The following is a 12,325-nucleotide window of genomic DNA, read 5'->3' on the forward strand; positions in this document are numbered from 1 at the left end:
CTGCTGCTGCCTTAAATGCATTGCTAACACCAACTTCGTTGGAATTTAGAATGTTCGTTGGAATTTAGAATGTGACCTGCCTTGGGGATATGCAGTTCTACCTCAGTCAAAGGGAAATTCAGAGACAAAATCATTATAAAAGGGAAGGAAAAGTTTACTTGCAAAAATGCAAGAGAGTCAGATATTACAAAGACTGACTTGCCAAATAAAGAAGCCAGCTAGCATTTAAAAGCAAAAACACCAAATTTGCAAGGTTACCAAGTGTACATTATCATGTCCATAGTGGAATAACCTCACATGATTATCATATTCTGAAAGATCATATCATATCTTTAGACATCACCATAGCAAAAATCAGGGACAAAATTGTTTCTGCTAAGAAGTTCAGGTTAAAGTAGATGCTCAAGATTTCACTTGCAAAACAGAACTCAAGAAAATGACCCTGTTATTTTTCATTTATATTCAAGTACAAAATGCTTTTTCCTCACTGTGCATCATCTCAAGTGCATAGTAATATTCAAAGCAGAGAAAACTGTCAGCTTTTGCTTGCATACCCCTCAGCATTAGTATTCTTTGGACAAATTCTGAACAGATAAGATACATAAACAGATGTGGCATCGGGGCATCCATAATATATCAATAGGTCTGTCTTTTATTTACAGCTTTATGTCATCAGGGTCCAGACCCTTCAGACAGTCCTTGAGAGAGGAAAGTATATGATTCTTCTCACCTCTGGGCCAGATCCATTCTCCTCCACAGGTTTTGTCAGGCAGGAGCTATCTGGTTCCAGGATCTCATGGAAGAGTGGCATATGCACACGGAGCCCAAATAGGCTTAGAGCTGGTGGTCTACCTTGCTTTCCCATTAGCAGACAAACATTTCTTACTGTTATCAAGGTGAAATTTTACTTACAAGACCCATTAGTTTTCCATTTGACCGCTTTGTTGCTTTCTCAGAAGCTTAAGTGTCTGTGCAGAAATGAGAGGCCCGGTGATTGGTAATGAACTTCCGAGTCCCTGAGTCTGCGAGCACTAAGTCTCATTAAGTTTAGGCAGCCAGGATCACTGGGCTTCCGCAAACCCCGGAGTTCTTTAGGCAACAGGACCCCACATTTTAGACTTTCTAAGTGGCAGAGTAGTGAAATTTCATCCCTGCATAATTCATCCTTGTCTTCTCAGACCAAGAGCATTCCTTCTGTAACCATGATACCCTTGTAACATCCAAGGTATTTAATAGTTACATCAGAGTATTGTTCAGTCCATATTCAAATTTACCCAATTACCCCCAAAATGCCCTTTTATAAAAATTTAGAGTCCAATCAGAAATCACATATTGTGTTTGGTTTTCATGTCTGTTTAAGCTCCTTGAAGTAAGAAGCTGTATGTAGAACAGTACCACTAACTGTTTCTTTATGTTTTCTCATTCATGACATTGACATTTTAAAGAAATCAAGCTAATTGCTGTTCTTTAGAATCTTTTATTGATCTATCTATTAGTGTCCCGGTACCAACTTGTTAAATTATACATGTTCTATAATCTGTTTTAATATTTGGTATTAGTTCCCTTTCCCCATTTCTCTCATTTTTCGGAGTTTCTTATATCTTCTTGGATATTTATTTTTTTGTATTAACTTTAGAATCTAATTTTCTACCTCCAGGAAAAAATTCTTGTTGGAATATTTTTTGAGATCAAATTAATGTTATGTATTGGCTTGGGAAAACTGACATACAAGCTAGGCTCTTAATTATAAATGCAGGGTCAGAAGACCTCTTAATCTTTCAAAGAGGTAAGACTTTTCCCCAGCTAGCTCAGAATTCATTCTTTTGCTGACACTCTTGAAGAAGCCAATGCTAAAGAAATAATTAATTTTTTAAATTTTTTATCATCAGACATACAAATTAGAGGGAATTGTATAATGAATGCTCCAGAACTCATCACCCAGCTTAGACAATTATCAGTGGTTATTTCTTCTCCTCTGCCCACAGTTTGTGTCCACAGTCTGGTGTTTTGTTTTGTTTTGTTTTGTTTGTTTTTTACTTATGTGTTATAAACATGTGATCTAGCTTTGCTAAAATATCATCTCCTCAAGGATCATCAATATTTTAGTTTTTTCTTAAAATTTAAATCATGGCTGTAGTGGTCAAAACTATAAATGCAAACCAGTGTATTAAATTAAGCTGAAAAGTAAGTGATTCACTTGAATAAACAATTATTTCCAAATAGTAGACTAGAATGACCAGTTGTTGGGATAGATTACATAAGTAATTTGTTGTTTCAAATCCTTTCTACAAATCAAATAAAATACAAGTTATAAACGGAGGCCATAGTTGGAGCCTCTCACAATATGACCACATTTTGCTTAGGGAAATATCGTTTAACAGTAGGATACTGATGGTGAAGCACAGGCATTTTTGAGAAAATTATTGGCATCTATCAGAGTTTTCACATTTAAACCAACAACTAGTTGTCTCATCACTTGTACTGAATTCATGGTGTTCATTGTTCTCACAACAAAGTAAAACTAATCCATACCCTTTATGGCCTCTACTTACCTTTTTACAAGCTCTGTGCTCCAGCTCTGTGGTTCTCCAAATGTGTTGGTCTCTCTTCATCTCTAGGCATTTAAATGTACCCTTAAGTGTGCATCCTTACTGTCCCCAGTTTCCTCTACTTCTCTCACTTAATTTGACTAGTAACAATTTCCCACACAAATGTTTAGATTGATATCACTCCTCCTGGAAACCATCCCTGACACCCATATCCCAATTTAGTACATTTCAAGTGTCGTTTTCATCTTCTGCAGACTTTGTGCTCCTTGAAGAAAGAAGCTATATCTAAGTCCCTTTATTTGCATCTTCTAATTAAATTCTCAATATAAAATAGAACTTATAAATATGTATGAATGAATATTATAATGAAAAGGTTTTCTCTATGTGAAAATGTAATGCAGGGACTGTGATTCAGAGAATCTGGTAGCCATTTGTCTGCCCAGAATGGACTGGGTGATATACAAGTCATTTCTTTCTCTATTGTATTTTTGGTAGCTCTAAAATGAGAATCAATATCAGTCATGTAAAACTTACAAAATTGCTGTCATAGTTGGATGTATTAAAAAATACAAATGTAAGAAATTTGGGAAAACAATAAGCGGAACAGTATTAACCTCAACCTTAGACTCGAGACCCATTATATTACAAGGAACAGGCACAGTACCTGACATATAGAAGTGTTCAATATGTGTTTGTTCATGTCCCTCATATATCACTTCACAGCTGAACTGATATGTTTAGAGAGGCATGCATTGAACTTGTAATTATTGCAGTATGTCTAAAAAGCTCTGCTACAACAAGCACATTTTGTATGAAGGCTTTTCAAGGATAAACTTTGAGAGGTATCTCCCTAACATAAATTGGCACAAACAACTAGATTTTTGAGTAATTATGTAGTATACCTATACACATACAAATTATTTGGGGGGAAAACAGTTTTTATTTTTTGGCTTGGCATGTTTCTATTTGAAAGGCAAAATATTTTATGGCTGTAGCTTTACTCTGTAGCTGGCAGAACTAGTGGAGAATTATCATGCTTGATGAAACACTACTTCTCTTGATCAAACAAAAGTATATCAAAATGAAAGTAAGTGGAGAGATTACTGCTTTTTAGATTAGTGTCTATTATCGATAAACAGAGAGTTTCAAGTGCTCTAGCTAATGTGATTTCTTTGCTGTTAAGGATAATTCATTGTTCTCTTGTATGAATAGTTGTCAAATCTTTATACAATTAGTCAGATAATTCTTTGCACAATATTTAGTAGCTCTGTAAAGAATGAGATTTGAAATGTATCGAACAAGGGAGTACCTTTTAACATTTCTTCTCAGATAAAATACTTGCTGCTTGAACATTTGATACAGATAAAACCAGATAATATCTGCATGTGGCAGAGTGCCCAGTAGCTATTTCCACGTGGCTGCCATCTTGTCGATTAATCACGCATGATCTATATGAATGAATGACTCTGATATGACCAAATTGGTCATGTCACCATTAATACCATGTCAGAACAGGTCCAACAAATTGAAGTATTTAATTCTGGATTTGGCTCCACACAAGCTTTTCTGGCAGTGAGTGAGGTCATTGGGATGTGTTAGTGTGTCTATGGGGGTGGTAGAGGCAGGATGGGGGAACCACAGAGATACAACAGAAGTGCAATAAAACAGACCATGGCAGCATCTTCTGGTTAACCCTTGGTAAGAATAGGCCAGGCAAAGGGAGGGTGGTGTCAGGGAGATCAAGAATGAGTGACAGATTGTTATCCCAGAAGGCTGGCTAAGAATGAAACAATAGATGATGCAGAGATCCTAACAAATGGGATTTGTCACAGAGCTAAATTTTGGGGTCAAACTTCTAGATCACCTGAAGGGTAAGCAAGAGCAAGGCAAACCACAGTCTTATAGGGATTAGCAGTCCTAGGAAAAAGATGGAGCTTTATACATCTCAGAATCAAAATGTAAAATTCAAGGAAGAACATAGAGAAAAATTGACTTGCTATTTCAAAATCTGAATTATGAACAATGGCTTCTTAAATAATCCTTGACCAGGAAAAAAATTTTCCCAGGGGCCTGGGTTTAGATGAAAGATCTAGATGTAAGAATACAGGGAACAGGTAAGACACGCACAATGCTGAAGATACACTATCAGAAGTTTGCTGATAAATGTTTAACATTTATAACATTTGCTGATTTCTGTAGTATAATACTCCCATCATGGCTGATTTCAAGCTACCATCATGTCAAAGACTTGCTCAAAAAATTCCTGAAAATGTGAACAATTAGCCCTTGTGAGCCAGTAAAAGCTAGTTCCAGCACACTACTCTTATGGTGGATGAGTCTCTATCAGGCTAAACTTATCAAACAGTTTATTGAACTTTTTAAAAAATAAAATTATCAGTTATTTTTAATGAATATTTTAAAAAAGATTTTAATCACTCATAAAGTAATTACTGAGTACCTTCTATGTACCAGAGCTTGTGCTGGCCATTGCTCAAGGCTCTTTGAGTCCAATGGAGCATTTATGACAGAAGGTCATGGGTAATTGTATATAGGGAATTAACAATCCCTGAATTGTTTTAAATTATGGATGGCTAATAATTCAACTAGAAAATTCTTGTACTTAACCTACTTTGATAGATTAAATATATACAGATTCGTTTCAACTCCTTCCTCTGAAAATAAAATCTAATTCCACTTTCTGTGTATCTGCCCTGGTATTAGTACTTGCTTGACCTAACTTAGGGCCTGGTATGGCATAAATATTTAATAAATCACTGGTGAATATGTCAGGTTTTTTTAATTTTTTAAAATTTGGGTCCCTTATGACATGCAACTGGTTTCCAAATAGCATGCCACTGTTCATAAAATTATTTTCTGTATTTGGATACATGCATTTTTTTTCATGGAAAGAAGCAATAATTTTCATCACATCTTCATATTAGAGTAAATGAAAAATAAAGTTTTCTCGTTATCTCCTCCTCTCTCCCCCATAGCATAAAAGCTGTAAGTAGTGTTCCATTTTCTAAACTCTCGAAGTGTTGTATTTGTGATTTTATTGCAACCTCACTGTTTTAGAGTTGTGTAGTCATGCCTTTTTCTCTCCAGGGTCCCCTTACTTCCTGGAGAGCAGTTTCCATGTCTTATGGTCTCTGGGATCTCAGTCCTCAGCACTTATTAGTGAGCCCAATGCATGATGTGTGCTAAATATCTTTGTCAAATTTATTTAAAGTTACAAGTTTTACGACATTGCAATTTATAACCAACAAGCAATAAAATATATAATGAGTAAATATGGTTCTGTCTAGTAGACATGCATTCTTCCCTCAGAATTTCCACTGCTTCAAATTATATTAATGTTGGTGGTGGTGTTTACATTCTGCTTGAAGCATTTCTAACTATAACATATCCAAGATATAACCTACTATCAAGTTAATATAAAGTTGTGAAGATAAATTGTTTAAGGAAATTGCATAAATGAAACTTACTGAGATCAAGCTGAAAATTATGACAAAGTTATAAGTGGACTTATTTGTATAAATACGGGGCAGGAATTTAGTGATGGTTTGTTACAGTGGAGACCCTACCCAACTTGAATATTAAGACCTCAGAATTCACCTAGGGAAATATGCATTGCCCAGTCCTCATATATGATGCAAGAGAGGAAAGTTGCAACTTGAGCCTTGATTTTATACTCACAATACAAAGATGAATAAACAATACACACAAAATCAAACAAAATTGAATAAAGAAAGTATGGCAGCTTAAGGACAAGAATTAAGTTCAATATATACATGATCAGATTTCTAAAAATAATTTTGCTCAGAGATAAAAACAAGCAAGGGGCGGTGTCAAGATGGCAGTGTGGGAAGACACAGAGTTAGCGTCTCCCCACAACGAGGGTGCCTGCCAGCTGCTGGTGGGGGATCCTGATGCCCAAGGAGATGGGAGGAACCCCCAAATGAACTGGTAGGATGTGGGGGGACAGAGGGGGGAGGAGAAGTGGAGGCCAGACAGGATCAGTACCCCTGAGGCCGGGGAGATCAGGAGAGGCAGGCAGGAGGGGCCCTTTGGGAGGAGTGGGAGAGAAGCAGAGGGCATTTGCTCAGGCCCAGGGAGCCTGCTGAGCTCCCAGGCCGGTCCCCTGCCCTCCAAGGTCTCCACTCCCCCCGGACGCATTGGTCTTGGGGTCATAAGAAGGAGGCTGAGGGGAGAACAGGAGAGGCAGGTGGGAGGGGCCCTCTAGGACCAGAGGAGCAGGAGAGAAGAGGAGGGTGTTTGCCCTGCCCACTCGAGCCCAGGAAGCCTGCTGGGCTCCTGGGTGAGGTCCCCCGCCCTCTGAGACCAGGGGTGGGGGGCACGCCTGGGCCCCTTCTGTTCCGTTAAGCCCAAGCCCCACAGCCCCCAGGGCTTTTTCCAGCCCTGTGGGTCCTGAGCATAGGCCCCGCCCACTACCCAAACCGCGCCCTTGCTAAAGCCCTGCCCTCCACAGCCAAGGACTTGTCTCCTTGTTTTTTTCCCTTTTTTTTTTTTTTCTTTTCCCTCCTCCTCTTTTTTACTATTGTGGTACTGTTGTACCTTCCAGTTGTTGATTCATCTATATTTCTACTTTTATATTCTAACATATCTGTTAGTTTCCTAGTCTAATTTTATTTTTTATTTTGTAACTATTCTCTCTCTCTTTTTTTTTTTTGCCACCCTACACGGCTTGCGGGATCTTGGTTCATGAGCCAGGGGTTGGGCTGAAGCTCCTGCAGTGGGAGCTCCAAGTCCAAACCACTGGACTAACGGAGAACCTTAGACCCCAGAGAATATTCATCAGAGTGAGGTCTCACAGAGGTCCTCATCTCAGCACTAAGACCCAGCTCTACCCAACAGCCCACAAACTCCAGTGTTGGTAGCCTCAGGCCAAACAACCAGTAAGACAGGAATACAATCCCACTTATAAAAAAAAAAAGAGACAGCAAAAAAATATGTCACAGATGAAAGAGAAAGGTAAAAACCTACAAGACCAAATAAATGAAGACGAAAAAGGCAATCTACCTGAAAAAGAATTCAGAGTAATAAGAAGACGAAATAGGCAATCTACCTGAAAAAGAATTCAGAGTAATAAGAGCAAAGATGATCCAGAATCTCAGAAATAGAATGGAGGCGTGGATTCAGAAAATACAAGAAATGTTTAACAAAGGTCTAGAAGAACTAAAGAACAAACAAACAGATGTGAACAACACAATAACTGAAATGAAAAATACACTAGCAGGAATCAATAAGAGAATAACTGAGGCAGAAGAACAAATAAGTGAGCTGGAAGACAGAATGGTGGAAATAACTGCTGAGGAGCAGAATAAAGAAAAAAGAATGAAAAAAATTGAAGACAATCTCAGAGACCTCTGGGACAATACTAGACACACCAACATTTGAACTATAGGGGTCCCAGAAGAAGAGAAAAAGAAAGGGTCTGAGGAAATATTTGAAGCGAGTATAGTTGAAAAGTTCCCTAACATGGGAAAGGAAATAGTCACCCAATTCCAGGAAGCACAGAGTCCCATACAGGATAAACCCTAGGAAAAACACACCAAGACACTTATTAATCAAACTAACAAATATTAAGTTTAAAAAATATATATTAAAAGCAGCAAGGGAAAAGCAAAAAGTAATACACAAAGGAATCCCCATAAAGTTATCAATTGATTTTTCAGCAGAAACTCTGCAGGCCAGAGGGGAGTGGCAGGATATACTTAAAGTGATGAAAGAGAAAAACCTACAACCAAGATTACTCTACCCAGCACGTATCTCATTCAGATTCGACAGAGAAATCAAAAGCTTTTCAGACAAGCAAAAGCTAATAGAATTCAGCACCACCAAACCAGCTTTACAACAAATGCTAAAGGAACTTCTCTAGGCAGGAAACACAAGTGAAGAAAAAGACCCACAAAAAGAAACCCAAATCAATTAAGAAAATGTAATAGGAACATACATATCAATAATCACCTTGCATGTAAATGGATTAAATGCCCCAACCAAAAGACACAGATTGGCTGAATGGATACAAAAAGAAGAGCCATATATATGCGGTCTACAGGAGACCCACTTCAGACCTAGGGACACATACACACTGAAAGTGAAGGGATGGAAAAAGATATTACATGCAAATGGAAATCAAAAGAAAGCTGGAGTAGCAATACTCATATCAGATAAAATAGGCTTTAAAATAAAGACTCTTACAAGAGATAAGGAGGGACACTACATAATGATCAAAGTATGAATCCAAGAAGAAGATATAACAATTATAAATGTTTATGTACCCAACGTAGGAGCACCTCAATACATAAGGCAAATGCTAACAACCATGAAAGGAGAAGTTGACAGTAACAAAATAATAGTAGGGGACTTTACACTTAAACCAATGGACAGATCATCCAAACAGAAAATAAATAAGGAAACAAGCTTTAAATGACACAATAGACCAGATGGATTTAATTGATATTTATAGAACATTCCTCCCCAAAGTGGCAGAATACACTTTCTTCTCAAGTGCACACAGAATATTCTCCAGAATAGATCACATTTTGGGTCACAAATCAAGCCTCGGAAGATTTAAGAAAATTGAATTCATCTCAGGCATCTTTTCTGACATCAACGCTATGAGACTGGAAATCAGTTACAGGAAAAAAACTGTAAAACACACAGATACATGGAGGCTAAACAGTGCGCTACTAAATAACCAAGAGATCACTGAAGAAATCAAAGAAGAAATAAAAAAAAAATACATAGAAAAAAATGGCAATGAAAACACGATGACCCAAAACCTATGGGATGCAGAAAAAGCAGTTCTAAGAGGGAAGTTTACAGCAATTCAATCTCACCTCAAGAAACAAGAAAAATAAACAAATATTCAAACCCTGCACTTAAAACAATTAGAGAAAGAAGAACAAGGAAAACCCAAAGTCAATAGAAGGAAAGAAATCATAAAGATCAGAGCAGAAATAAATGAAATAGAAATGAAGGAAATGATAGCAAAGATCAATAAAACTAAAAGTTGGTTCTTTGAGAAGATAAACAAAATTGATAAGCCCATAGTCAGACTCATCAAGAAAAAAAGGGAGAGGATGCGAATCAATAAAATTAGAAATGAAAAAGGAGAAATCACAACTGACACTGCAGAAATATAAAAGATTATGAGACTGCTACAGACAACTATATGCCAATAAAATGGACAACCACAAAGAAATAGACAAACTCTTGGAAAGGTACAAATTTTCCAAGACTGAACCAGGAAGAATTAGAAGATATAAACAGACCTATCACAAGTAATGAAATTGAAACAGTAATTAAAAATCTTCCAACAAACAAAAGTCCAGGACCAGATGGCTTCACAGGTGAATTCTATCAAACATTTAGAGAAGAGCTAATACCAGTCCTTCTCAAACTTTTCCAGAGAATTGCAGAGGGAGGAACACTCCCAAATTCATTCTGTGAAGCCACCATCACCCTGATGCCAAAATGAGAAAAAGATACCACACACACACAAAAAATTATAGACCAATATCACTAATGAACATAGATGCATAAATCCTGAACAAAATGCTAGCAAACAGAATTCAACAAGACATTAAAAGGATCATACACCATGATCAAGTGGGATTATCCCAGGAATGCAAGGATTCTTCTGTATATGCAAATCAGTCATTGTGATACATCACATTAACAAATTAAGGAATAAAAACATACGATCATCTCAATAGAAGCAGAAAAAGCTTTTGACAAAATTCAACACCCATTTATGATAAAAACTCTCCAGAAAGTGGGCATAGAGGGAACCTACCTCAACATAATAAAGGCCTTATATGACAAACCCACAGCAAGCATCATTCTCAATGGTGAAAAAATGAAATCATTTCCACTAAGATCAGGAACAAGACAAGGATATCCAATCTCGCCACTCTTGTTTACCATAGTTTTGGAAGTCCAAGCCATGGCAATCAGAGAAGAAAAGGAATACAAATTGGAAAAGAAGTAAAACTGTCATTGTTTGCAGATGACATGTTACTATACATAGCAAATCCTAAAGATGCCACCAGAAAACTACTAGAACTGATCAATGAATTTGGTAAAGTAGTAGGATACAAAATTAATGCACAGAAATCTCTGGCATTCCTATACACCAACAACAAAAAATCAGAAAGAGAAATTAAGGAAACAATCCCATTTACCATTGCAACAAAAAGAATAAAATACCTAGGAATAAACCTGCCTAAGGAGGCAACAGACTTATACTCAGAAAACTATAAAACACTGATGAAAGAAATCAAAGATGACATAAACAGATGTAGAAATATACCATGTTTTTGGATTGGAAGAATCAATGTTGTGAAAATGAATATACGACCCAAAGCAATCTACAGATTCAGTGCAATCCTTATCAAACTACCAGTGGCATTCTTCACAGAATTAGAACAAAAAATTTTGCAATTCAGATGGAAACACAAAAGACCCCGAATAGCCAAAGCAGTCTTGAGAAAGAAAAACGGAGTTGGAGGAATCAGGCTCCCCAACTTCAAACTATACCACCAAGCTACTGTAATCAAGACAGTATGGTACTGGCACAAAAACAGAAATACAGATCAATGGTACAGGATAGAATACCCAGAGATAAACCCATGCACATATGGTCACCTAATTTACGACAAAGGAGGCAACAACATACAATGGAGAAAAGATGGCCTCTTCAGTAAGTGGTGCTGGGAAAACTGGACAGCTACATGTAAAAGAATGGTACACAAAAATAAACTCCAAATGGATTAAAGACATAAACGTAAGACCAGACACTAAAAAACTCTTAGAGGAAAACATAGGAAAAACACTCTTTAACATAAACCACAGCAAGATCTTTTTTTACCCACCTCCTAGAGTAACGGAAATAAAAACAAAAATAAACAAATGGGACTTAAGTAAATTTAAAAGCTTTTGCACAGCAAAGGAAACCATAAACAAGACAAAAAGACAACCCTCAGAATGGGAGAAAATATTTGCAGATAGAACAACAAAGGATTAATATCCAAACAGCTCGTGGAGCTCAATATAAAAAAAACAAACAATCCAATTAAAAAATGTGTGGAAGACCTAAATAGACATTTCACCAAGGAAGACATACAGATGGGCAAGAGGCACATGAAAAGAGGCTCAATGCCATTAATTATTAGAGAAATTCAAATCAAAACTACAGTGAGGTATCACCTCATGCCAGTCGGAATGGCCATTATCAAAAAATCTAGAAACAATAAATGCTGGAAAGGAAAAGGTGAAAAGGGAACCCTCCTAAACTGTTGGTGGTAATATAAATTGATACAACCACTGTGGACAGCAGTATGGAGCTTCCTTAAAAAACTAAAAATAGAACTAATCTTATGACCCAGCAATCCCACTACTAGGCATATAATACCCTGAGAAAACCATAATTCAAAAAGAGACAGGTACCACAATGTTCATTGCAGCACTATTTACAATAGCCAGGACATGGAAGCAACCTAAGTGTCCACTGACAGATGAATGGATAAAGAAGATGTGGCACATATATACAATGGAATATTACTCAGCCATAAAAGGAAATGAATTTGAGTTATTTATAGTGAGGTGGTCGGACTTAGAGTCTGTCATACGGAGTGAAGTCAGAAAGAGAAAAACAAATACCGTATGCTAACGCATATATATGGAATCTAAAAAAAAAAATGGTACTGATGAACCTAGTTGCAGGGCAGGAATAAAGATGTATACATAGA

The sequence above is a fragment of the Neophocaena asiaeorientalis genome, unplaced genomic scaffold (genome assembly GCF_003031525.2).
Source record: "Neophocaena asiaeorientalis asiaeorientalis breed wild unplaced genomic scaffold, Neophocaena_asiaeorientalis_V1.1 scaffold102, whole genome shotgun sequence".
Classification (NCBI taxonomy): Eukaryota; Metazoa; Chordata; class Mammalia; order Artiodactyla; family Phocoenidae; genus Neophocaena; species Neophocaena asiaeorientalis.